Below are 10,352 nucleotides of genomic sequence, written 5' to 3' on the forward strand. Positions count from 1 at the left end.
GTATCAAATATTTTTTCATTTCTGTATTAATTTATTTACCAAATTGTTTTTCATTCTACTCTTGTCCCTGAACATCCCTCAAACACTATTGTTAAAACTCATTGGAATTTACTGTTGTTAATTTGCAGCTTGTAATTCGCTCACTAAATTTCCTCAAAATAAACAGGTTCTCGATTTTGAATTCAACGTCTTCCCACATTTCTTTTGCAAACAAAAACTGCCGATGCCATTCCATTTTTAGTATTCTTTTCAAATAGACATACTAATAAATGCATCATCTTATGTCGAAGTAATCAAAAGGGGTCGATGATTTCCACTCAAATCAAGGCGGAAAAGACTCAAGGGAATTCTAGCCGAGTGGCTCCAGAATTACAGACGATAAAGTTGTCAACTTAATTCTTTCTATATTTCAGTTAGTGAGAGGGCAACCTATCGCCATACTTTCCCTAACAGGTCTATTGTACTTATATTAAATAGAATACTCAATATTGGTATCAGTTTCTTTTTTTTTTTAAAGGAGATTAGATAATACATTGTGGATGCATTGTTAGCAGCTCCCATAACTCTTGCTTCTCCTAATTTGTCTCTCAGTCCTCGTTTGGAACGAGTAATTTTTCTGACAAAGGGAGAAGAAAAAGCTGTATCCTAGGTCAGCAGAATTTTGCGTTAGTAGTTTGAGATGTCGGAAATTTTTTGTTTTTCTATTTCTATCCTTCTAACCATGTCACTAGTAAGGGTGCTGAAGGTAAACGTTTTTCTGGGCTGACGTTATCCGTCTGATAGTCAGGGATCCGAATCTTGGAATAACCACTAAGTAGGCCGTCTTATCTGCAGGTGTAAAGTACTGGGGTTCATGTATTGCCATTTGGTGAATGGATTCTGAACCATACAGTGGCTTCTGGTGGAGCTATTCTATGCCATATTAGTGGGTAATTGTTACGGGTTTACCTTTACTTTATCATGGTCTACAAAACATTTATTCACTTCTTTTTATTCCTTTAGTTTCCCTCTCTGGGTTGCTCTAACCAAGTCTGTTGACCTATTCCACAAATCCTAAAACTCCATCATTAAAAGTCTCCAGAAAAACACGATTAAACTCAGAGCTCCAACTTCCAACATAGACCCCCGCTACCATGTCTCCTTCTCTAACATCAGGAGTCTACATTCCAACCTTCCAGAGGTTGAAATCCAATTATGGGAGACCAAACCTGACCTATTCCTCCTAAGCAAAACTGGCATTGGAACGACTATTTCTCTAGATAAGTTTGTAATTAAATGATATACTAATCAAATACTACTTCTAAGTATTTATGAAGATTCTTTTTTATTAAGCCAGTTGCTCCTATCACAACCGGTATAATGTTTATTTTTCTCAGAGACCATGTCGTTTTCAGATCATTTTTTAGGTCCTCATATTTTGTTATCTTTTCCCGTTCAGCTCTGTTAAAACCGAAATCATTTGGGACTGTGACATCGACAATGAGTGCAGTTCTTTCAGGCTTGTTCCATATAATAATATCTGGTTTGATGGCCTTGTCTTTTATGTATCTGCCTGCCTGTATGTCTTTGCCATAGAACACGGTCACATTTCTGTTTGATGTTATTGGTGGTGGTTCATGTTCCCAAATGTTCGGCGATCTGTCAAGTTGCATCTCTCCACAGATCTTCCAATGGAGGTACTTGCATACTTTGTTGTGACAAGCAGTATAATGGCCATCTGCCAATAAGATTGGGCATGCAGACATTAGATGGCTTGCGCTTTCAATCGCTGAGTGGCAAAACCTACACTGGCCATTTGTTTGTAGGCCAGCCATTTTTTAAATCAGTTTGTAAGTAAGCCCTGATCTTGCCCGGCTACAATAAGTTTTTCCTCATCCAATGGAAGTCTCACACTCTTGAGCCATTGGAGGGAAGCATCTTTGTCTATGTACTGCTGGCACAGCTCTTCTAGGAACTTCCCTGCTCGCTTATTTTGTTTCCATCCTTCTTTTCTTGTCTCTATCTCTATTTCGGTGTATTTTTTTCTTTTTATTATTGCAATCTGTGTCGGTAGTTTATCGTGTACATCGACAGTGTTCTCCGGTATGATTTCTCCAAAGTTTTCAGCAAGCTTTGTGATTGAGGTTTGTTGAGAAAGATGATTATGATGGTCTTTCACCATTTCCATTGTCACGTCCGTTGAACTTTTAATATATTGGCCCATGCTTACTATAGTGGCTCGATATGCATGGTTGAATTCAGTGAGGCCTAAGCCCCCTTCCTTTCGTGGTAGGTATATCCTGGCCATGCATTGGTTTCGGTATGTTACCTTATGTAGGGATAGTTGTTTCCTGGTCTTGGTATCGAACCTGTTTATGTAGATGTTAGGGGTTAGTTCAGATTTGAGGATCTTTTTCAGACGTACTGTATATTCTTGTTCTGCTCTTCGTCTCATTTTTTCATGTTCCACATTTATGTTTTCCTCAATGCCGAGGTATTTGTATGTGGAATCCTCTTTCAAATCTTCAATGAGGCTGTCCTTGATCTGAAGATGTTCGGATGTTGTTTTTCCCCCTTTTTTATTGTGCATTTGGCACATTTGTCAAATCCGAACTCCATGCAGATATCCTCTGAGAACGTTTTCACAATTCTATCAGGGAGACAAGGTGTTTTTTCTGTCTCTGCATAGAGTTTTAGATCGTCCATGAAAAGTAAATAATTCACTCTTTTACTTTCATCTTATTTTCTGCCTCTACTGAGATTGTACCCAGCATCACATTTTTTTTAGAAACTTGCTAAATGGATCGATTGCAAGGCAGAATAGTAGTGGTGACAGGCTATCGCCTTGAAATATGCCTCGCTGGATGCTAATATTTGAAGACTGTATTGTCCCTTCCATGTGGTGTAGGGAAATAGATGTTTGCCACATTGTCATTTGTTTTGTAATAAAAGATCTTACGTACTTATGGATATTATACAGCTCCAGACACCGCATTATCCAGGAATGAGGCACACTGTCAAATGCCTTTTTGTAATCAATCCAGGCCATTGACAGGTTTCTTTGTCGCTTCCTACAGTCTTCCAGGATTTTTTTGTTCAAAAGAAGTTGATCTTTTGTCCCAAGCTTGTTTTTTATGGGCTCTTAGCTGGTTTGTAGTTTGAATGGAGTATCGAGATTTTAAAGTTCTCACCTTTTTCTTCAAGTTTTGTCCGGGATTTTTGGTCCGCAGGAAAGAAGATATCTGGGATATTTCTTTTCTAAGACCATTTATCCGTTTTTGGAGTTTGGTTTTCCAGACTGGTTCATTTGGGTTAGGCGTCCTGTGTGCTCCTTTTTTCCTTTCTGATGTTTGGGGAAGGAGTTTTGTTTGGATAAACCATGCGGTCCTATATGTTGCATGGTTAATTTCTGTTAACGAAGCATCTGTTGGTACTAACTTAGAGAGGGCATCGTTCACTTTTACGGCGAGATTTTTGAAGGCCTTGGTCATCTTTATTTGGACCAGTCTGGGTCAGTCTTGTAGTTGTAGATACCTAGTTCTTTCAATTTGATTGGCCAGCAGGTTCTCTAGCTCAATCTGCGCTGCATCTATCAGTAGATTTTGAGTATTATTTTGGCTCCGTTGTCTCAGAATCTGGTGGTCTTGTTTCTTTGACAGGTCATTCATTGATGAGGAGATTTTGGTGGAGATCTCTCGATTGTGTCACGTGCCTGTGCCGCAGAGTTTGTTGCTGAGCTATATATATTGGCTGTCTGGTTAGGTTCCTGCATAGGGACGAGGTTGTCGATTGGGCACTCTCCGTTTGTCGCCATCTGGTGAGTGCAGCGTTTTAGTTCTGTAATCTCATCATCGAGAATGTTCCACTCATCAAAACGTTGGATTTCTGGGAAGTCAGTCTTCCCTTTGGGATGTTATTTTTGTATGGGCAATGGTGGTAGAAAATTCTTCGCCATTCTGCACACCGTTCTTTCAGTCCTGTATATTTGGCTTTGGCATACTCCATTTTTCTTCCCGGCTCCACTGTGTTTCATGGTGTTCTCCTTGGTCTTTTTGGGAATTGAAGTCAGTTTCAGCCACTTTTATGGCTCTCTCCTTTATCTCATTAATCTCATGTGGAGGTATATATTTATCAATTTGTGAAACTATAGAGAGTAATTTTTTGGTTGTAGTTGCCCCCAGTTTTTCTCTTGGTAGATCCGTTTTTTTGTTTGGCCCTCGAATATTTTGTCCTTGTACCTACCCCATTTTTCAAATCTTGAGTATTTGAAGCAGTGAAGGATTTTTTCTTTTTCGCAATCGACCAATTCACTATTTTATAATTGCGTTTTCTTGTGGTCATTGCTTGGTTTTTCCAGAATCCAGGATCAGAATTTGTCTGTTCTGGTGGATTCTCTGGCGTAGAGTTGCTACCTGTAATAGTATCACTGGGAAAAGTTGCACTGTTATTTTCCACGTATGGCCCAATGCGTAGCCATGACGAGGGGACCTTTTTATCCTGGCCGTCGTCCTGCCAGTGTTTACTTTTTAAAATTTTCTTGTTCATGGCTCGATTTTTGAGAAAAAGAACACAAAAATGTGGCTTTTCCCTTTTTTTTCATTTTTCTTAAACTTTTTCTTCTAGGGGATGGGACATCCAACCAGATGTCTGACATTTATCCCTATTTTAGTGAGTCCAACCAAGAGATCTTTTCAGGATTCTAGCCGTCCCTTTCAGTGCAATCGTTTGTATTTCACTTGCACTTGGTTCACCGGGTATGCTTGCTATGTACGTTTTAAAGTTCTTTTTCATAAGCCCAGTTGCTCCAGTGTGAATTCTCATATGAGTCACTAAATTTGATTTTTCAGAACAGGAATATCCACACATTTCACAAGAATGTGGCTTTCCCTTTTTTTGTTTTATTTTACTTTAGTCGAAGTTCTCAGAAATCAAAGGGCCCACAAACTGGGGCTAACTCTTGAAGTCTATATGAGATACATAGATATTCGAATGTTCCATTTAAGTTCTTTATCTCTCAAACACTGAGTTAGTAAAGAAATGTAGAACATAATTTTCCTCTCCCCAATTAACCATTTTTATACGTTGCAGTATATCTCTCATTTTGGTCTCTTTGTTTAATGGATTCCAGGACAAGAATTTATCTAGTCTGGTGGAGTATCCAGCTTCGTGCTATTACTTGAGGTAACATCACTCGGAGAAGGTGTACCATTCCTTGTAAAAGCTAATATCGGTTAGCCATAGCGAGGAGAATTTATTTGGGCAGTGAATACTGTGATTTTGAATATTTGGTCAGGGTTTACTTCTATGGAAAAAGTATCCTCATGCCAGGTTGTTCTGACAAACCCCTGTACAGAGAGACCTTAGACACTCGAGGACAGTGTCTAGTAGGCATTCAAGTTCTCTCAAGTTTTCCCTTTTTTTGTTTTATTTTACTTCAATCGAAGTTCTCAGAAATCAAGGGGCCCACAACCTGGGGCTAACACTTGAAGTCTATATGAGATACATAGATATTCGAATGTTCCATTTAAGTTTCTTATTCCTCAAACTCAGTGTTAATAAAGAAGTTGAGAACATAATTTCCCTCTCCCCAATTAACCATTCAGTGTGAGTTCTCATATGTCTTACTAAATCTGATTTCTTTGAAAAAGAATATCCACATACTTCACAAGAATATGGTTTTTCCCTTTTTCTTATTTTTCTTCATCTTTTGCTTCTAGGGGGGTGGGACATCCATCCAGATGTCTTAAATTTACCCCTATTTTAGTGAGTCCAACCAAGAGATCTTTTCAGGATTTTAGCCGTCCCTTTCAGTGCAATCGTTTGTATTTCACTTGCACTTGGTTCACCGGGTATGCTTGCTATGTACGTTTTAAAGTTCTTTTTCATAAGCCCAGTTGCTCCAGTGTGAATTCTCATATGAGTCACTAAATTTGATTTTTCAGAACAGGAATATCCACACATTTCACAAGAATGTGGCTTTCCCTTTTTTTGTTTTATTTTACTTTAGTCGAAGTTCTCAGAAATCAAAGGGCCCACAAACTGGGGCTAACTCTTGAAGTCTATATGAGATACATAGATATTCGAATGTTCCATTTAAGTTCTTTATCTCTCAAACACTGAGTTAGTAAAGAAATGTAGAACATAATTTTCCTCTCCCCAATTAACCATTTTTATACGTTGCAGTATATCTCTCATTTTGGTCTCTTTGTTTAATGGATTCCAGGACAAGAATTTATCTAGTCTGGTGGAGTATCCAGCTTCGTGCTATTACTTGAGGTAACATCACTCGGAGAAGGTGTACCATTCCTTGTAAAAGCTAATATCGGTTAGCCATAGCGAGGAGAATTTATTTGGGCAGTGAATACTGTGATTTTGAATATTTGGTCAGGGTTTACTTCTATGGAAAAAGTATCCTCATGCCAGGTTGTTCTGACAAACCCCTGTACAGAGAGACCTTAGACACTCGAGGACAGTGTCTAGTAGGCATTCAAGTTCTCTCAAGTTTTCCCTTTTTTTGTTTTATTTTACTTCAATCGAAGTTCTCAGAAATCAAGGGGCCCACAACCTGGGGCTAACACTTGAAGTCTATATGAGATACATAGATATTCGAATGTTCCATTTAAGTTTCTTATTCCTCAAACTCAGTGTTAATAAAGAAGTTGAGAACATAATTTCCCTCTCCCCAATTAACCATTCAGTGTGAGTTCTCATATGTCTTACTAAATCTGATTTCTTTGAAAAAGAATATCCACATACTTCACAAGAATATGGTTTTTCCCTTTTTCTTATTTTTCTTCATCTTTTGCTTCTAGGGGGGTGGGACATCCATCCAGATGTCTTAAATTTACCCCTATTTTAGTGAGTCCAACCAAGAGATCTTTTCAGGATTTTAGCCGTCCCTTTCAGTGCAATCGTTTGTATTTCACTTGCACTTGGTTCACCGGGTATGCTTGTTATGTACGTTTTAAAGTTCTTTTTCATAAGCCCAGTTGCTCCTATGATGATTGGTATAATTAAAACGTCTTTTAATTCCCAATTTCATTTCATATTATACATAAGTTCTGATACTTCGTTATCTTTTCCCTCTCAGCTCTGTTAAGCCCTGCATCATTGGGTACACTGACCTCTATTATGGTCGCTCTTTTATTCGCTCTGTCCCAAATCACTATATCTGGTTTAACAGCTGCGTTTTCTAGATATGTACCAGTAGGAATTATGTAGTCATAGTGAATGGTGTAGTTGTCATTCCCAACTTTCCGTTCGGGTATATGTTCCCAGGAATTTTTACTACACGCATGAAGCTGATCAATTGGGAGTGAGTGGGACCTGGGAGAGACTGGCATGTGATGTCACCCATTACAGGGGTGGACTTTACCTGACTATGATTGACTGCAGATCCGGGTGATTTGCCCTATGGAAGAAGCTACGTGGAGGAACAGGCAATGAAATAGCGGTAATCCTTGATGAGGTGTTTTTGGAGCGAGGTCCTGTGGAAGAGCTGTTAACCGACAACGGGACCACATTCAAGTCAGCAGAAGTGATGGAAGTAATGAAGAAATGGAATATCCAACAATTTTTCAGAGCTTCCTAAAGACCCAGTGGCAACGGGATTGTGGAGAGAAACCACCGCACCATAAAGGCAGTTGTGGAAAGAGGAGGCAACTCACCTGAGCAAGCTGTCTTCTGGTATAACATGTCGCCTAGATTGGGACAAGTGCCAGAGACGGTTCCGCAACTGTCAATGTTTGCATATTTCTAGAGACATCCCAGGGTTGAGCCGGCAAGCAGAGAGGCAGAGGCCACAGGGACCATTAAACTCAGGGATGAGGTATGGGTGAAGCCACCAGGGGCGCGCTGCACTACACAATGTAGTAGAGGTCGCGTGACTGGAAGGAACACCAGAAACCACATTGTGGTGGATGGAGTACCGAGGCATATTCTCAACATCAGACCAATGAAAGGCGAAACCATGGAGGGGAATGTGCAGCAACAGGAGGAGGACGAGACACCTCAGAGGCCAAGTAGAGAGAGGCAGCCGCCACAGTGGATGAGAGACTACGAAATATGATCTTGAGATTAGGGAGGCGTGTGGTCAGAAGCTAAGAAAAATAGAAGTCTTAACGTGGGTGTGCAGCGAGTGAGTTCAGGCCGAGAAAAGGAAAAACAAAGATGGCGGTCAGCATTTTTTTATTATGTGTGTTCTCGTAAAATCTTGTGTGCGCGTGAAGCTGGAAACTACAAAACGAGCTTCATTTTTTGGTGCTGGGGAGATTCCAGATCTGGAAGGAGAGTATGTGCAATGGGAGTGGAGATTCTACTTTCTCGGATTTATTCCCTTTTGTGTGTTTGAGGTGACCCCCCCCCCCTCGGGAGGCGCACTGCAGTTTAAGGACCGAAGTATTTTCAGTTATAAGCTTCGAAAGATGTTAAGTTGAATTATTAAAGTTTTTATCATCATTTTTAATGGCCGCTTCTGATACACCTACAGGATGCCAAATCAGCTATCACTGTCTAAAAAAAAAAAATAAAAAATAAAAAAATACGCCGGAAGTATGCCAACAATGAAAACCCTCGAAAAATATGCCAGATAACCGGCTATTACATTATATTATTGAAAAAAAATGTCTTAGGAGGATAATCTATTTTAAGAGACTCGAGATGAGAGATGACTATTGAAAAGATCAATGTTTGGTGGATTCAAAATATTGAAGTGTTGTCTCCCTTTTAGTGTTAACCGATGATGTGAACTGTAAAGAAGGCACTGAGTTATCTCCCTTTGATTGATTTTTGTATAAAACGCACGAAACGCGACGTGCCCTCCGTCTCTGGTGTATACCTTTTTCGTGTATAGATGTAAAAATAAACAGGCGTGTATTTGCGTCTCTAGTGTGCCGAGAAAAGATATTACGTTGTTAATTCACTTTTTTTGTCATCGTAATATCTTCCACGATATGACGTTATTTAAACAACAAAGGCACGTTTTTTTTTTTATTTTATTTACCTCGTAATTAATTTAAGTAAGTTTATTAATTTAACCTTACAAAGGTTATTAATTAAACCAACAATGGTGATTTCCTGTAAGAGTAATGAGCTTGAGAGATAAAGCATTGGAGTATTCACGGAAATCCAATTACAGGAAGCGCTCGGCGGACTGGAAGTTACTGGTAGCAAGTCCACAACAAATGCACTTTTTGTAAACATATAACATGCTTTGCTTCTCCTACCTATTTTCCAAAGCGTGGAAAACGACAACTTACCCGACGTGCACTTGCACTATGATATGGATAAAAAAAGCTGGAAATATCCTGTTGGCATTACCACTTAATGGCGCCTTAGCTATTAGCAATTAATCACGTTGCCCTCTAAGGAGAAGGTTATGCCTAGGAGGATGCCACTTATAAAACTGAGCCGAACTATTTCTTATTTCAATTAGTTAGGCCTACCTTTCCATGGCAAAACATTTCTGGCATGACCAGATCAGAAACAGCTACTACACTTTAATTTTTATTCGCTTAATGTTGATCTTCTGTTAAACAGAATGTAGGGGAATAAATAAGAGAACCGGATTACCGGTGTAGGGTAAGGAGTGAGGTCCCTTGAGAAAGGAGAGGAGAGTCCGTACACATGAGGCATTGAGGCACGGACGCAAAAAGTTCTTCTCCTTGTTGGACAGGCAGAGTACAACTCTAGAATACCGTCCTCACTCCTCCCGTAAACCCCACTATTGAAGTGAGTAATCTTTTTACCTTAATGTTCTGAATTGCAGTGTTGTCATGTTTTCATGTTTGTTAATAAATTCTTGTCGTTTATACTTGTTGTACGTTTAGTAATTATTAAAGCTGGTCGGTAGTTTTGGGACTTGGAAGAACCTAAACCCGTACCAACAAGAAGGCTAATTAGCAGTATTAAGTCTGATAAGGGAAGGCCGTGGAAAGTTTAAGCGAATCGGGTTTGATAGCAATAAGTTGCAAGTTTCATAATGTAATCATACAATTTATAGTTTTTACTTGTTAGTTCAAATTTGTTTTTGTCATTTGACTGACTTCTTGTTCAATTTTTTCCTCTAAATTAGCTTTTTTTATATGAAATATTCAGTTTCGCAATTTTTTTTTATAAGTATTATTTGGTTTATTCGGATTAGTTCCAACTTATAATAAAATGTTCAGTCTTGAAAATAAACTTGATCTTCATATATTTTATTTTTAATCATAAGAGAAATTGACAAAATAAAATTAAAAAAAAAACTTTAAACATTGACAAATACGACCCTAAACTTGATAGAAAAACAATTCGGCACACTTAACAAATTAACGGATATTTTTACACAAGGAATAAAACAATGATTACACCGTCTTACGATGACCTAAATTCAT

The sequence above is a fragment of the Euprymna scolopes genome, chromosome 17 (genome assembly GCF_053919585.1).
Source record: "Euprymna scolopes isolate OS-2025 chromosome 17, ASM5391958v1, whole genome shotgun sequence".
Taxonomy (NCBI): Eukaryota; Metazoa; Mollusca; class Cephalopoda; order Sepiida; family Sepiolidae; genus Euprymna; species Euprymna scolopes.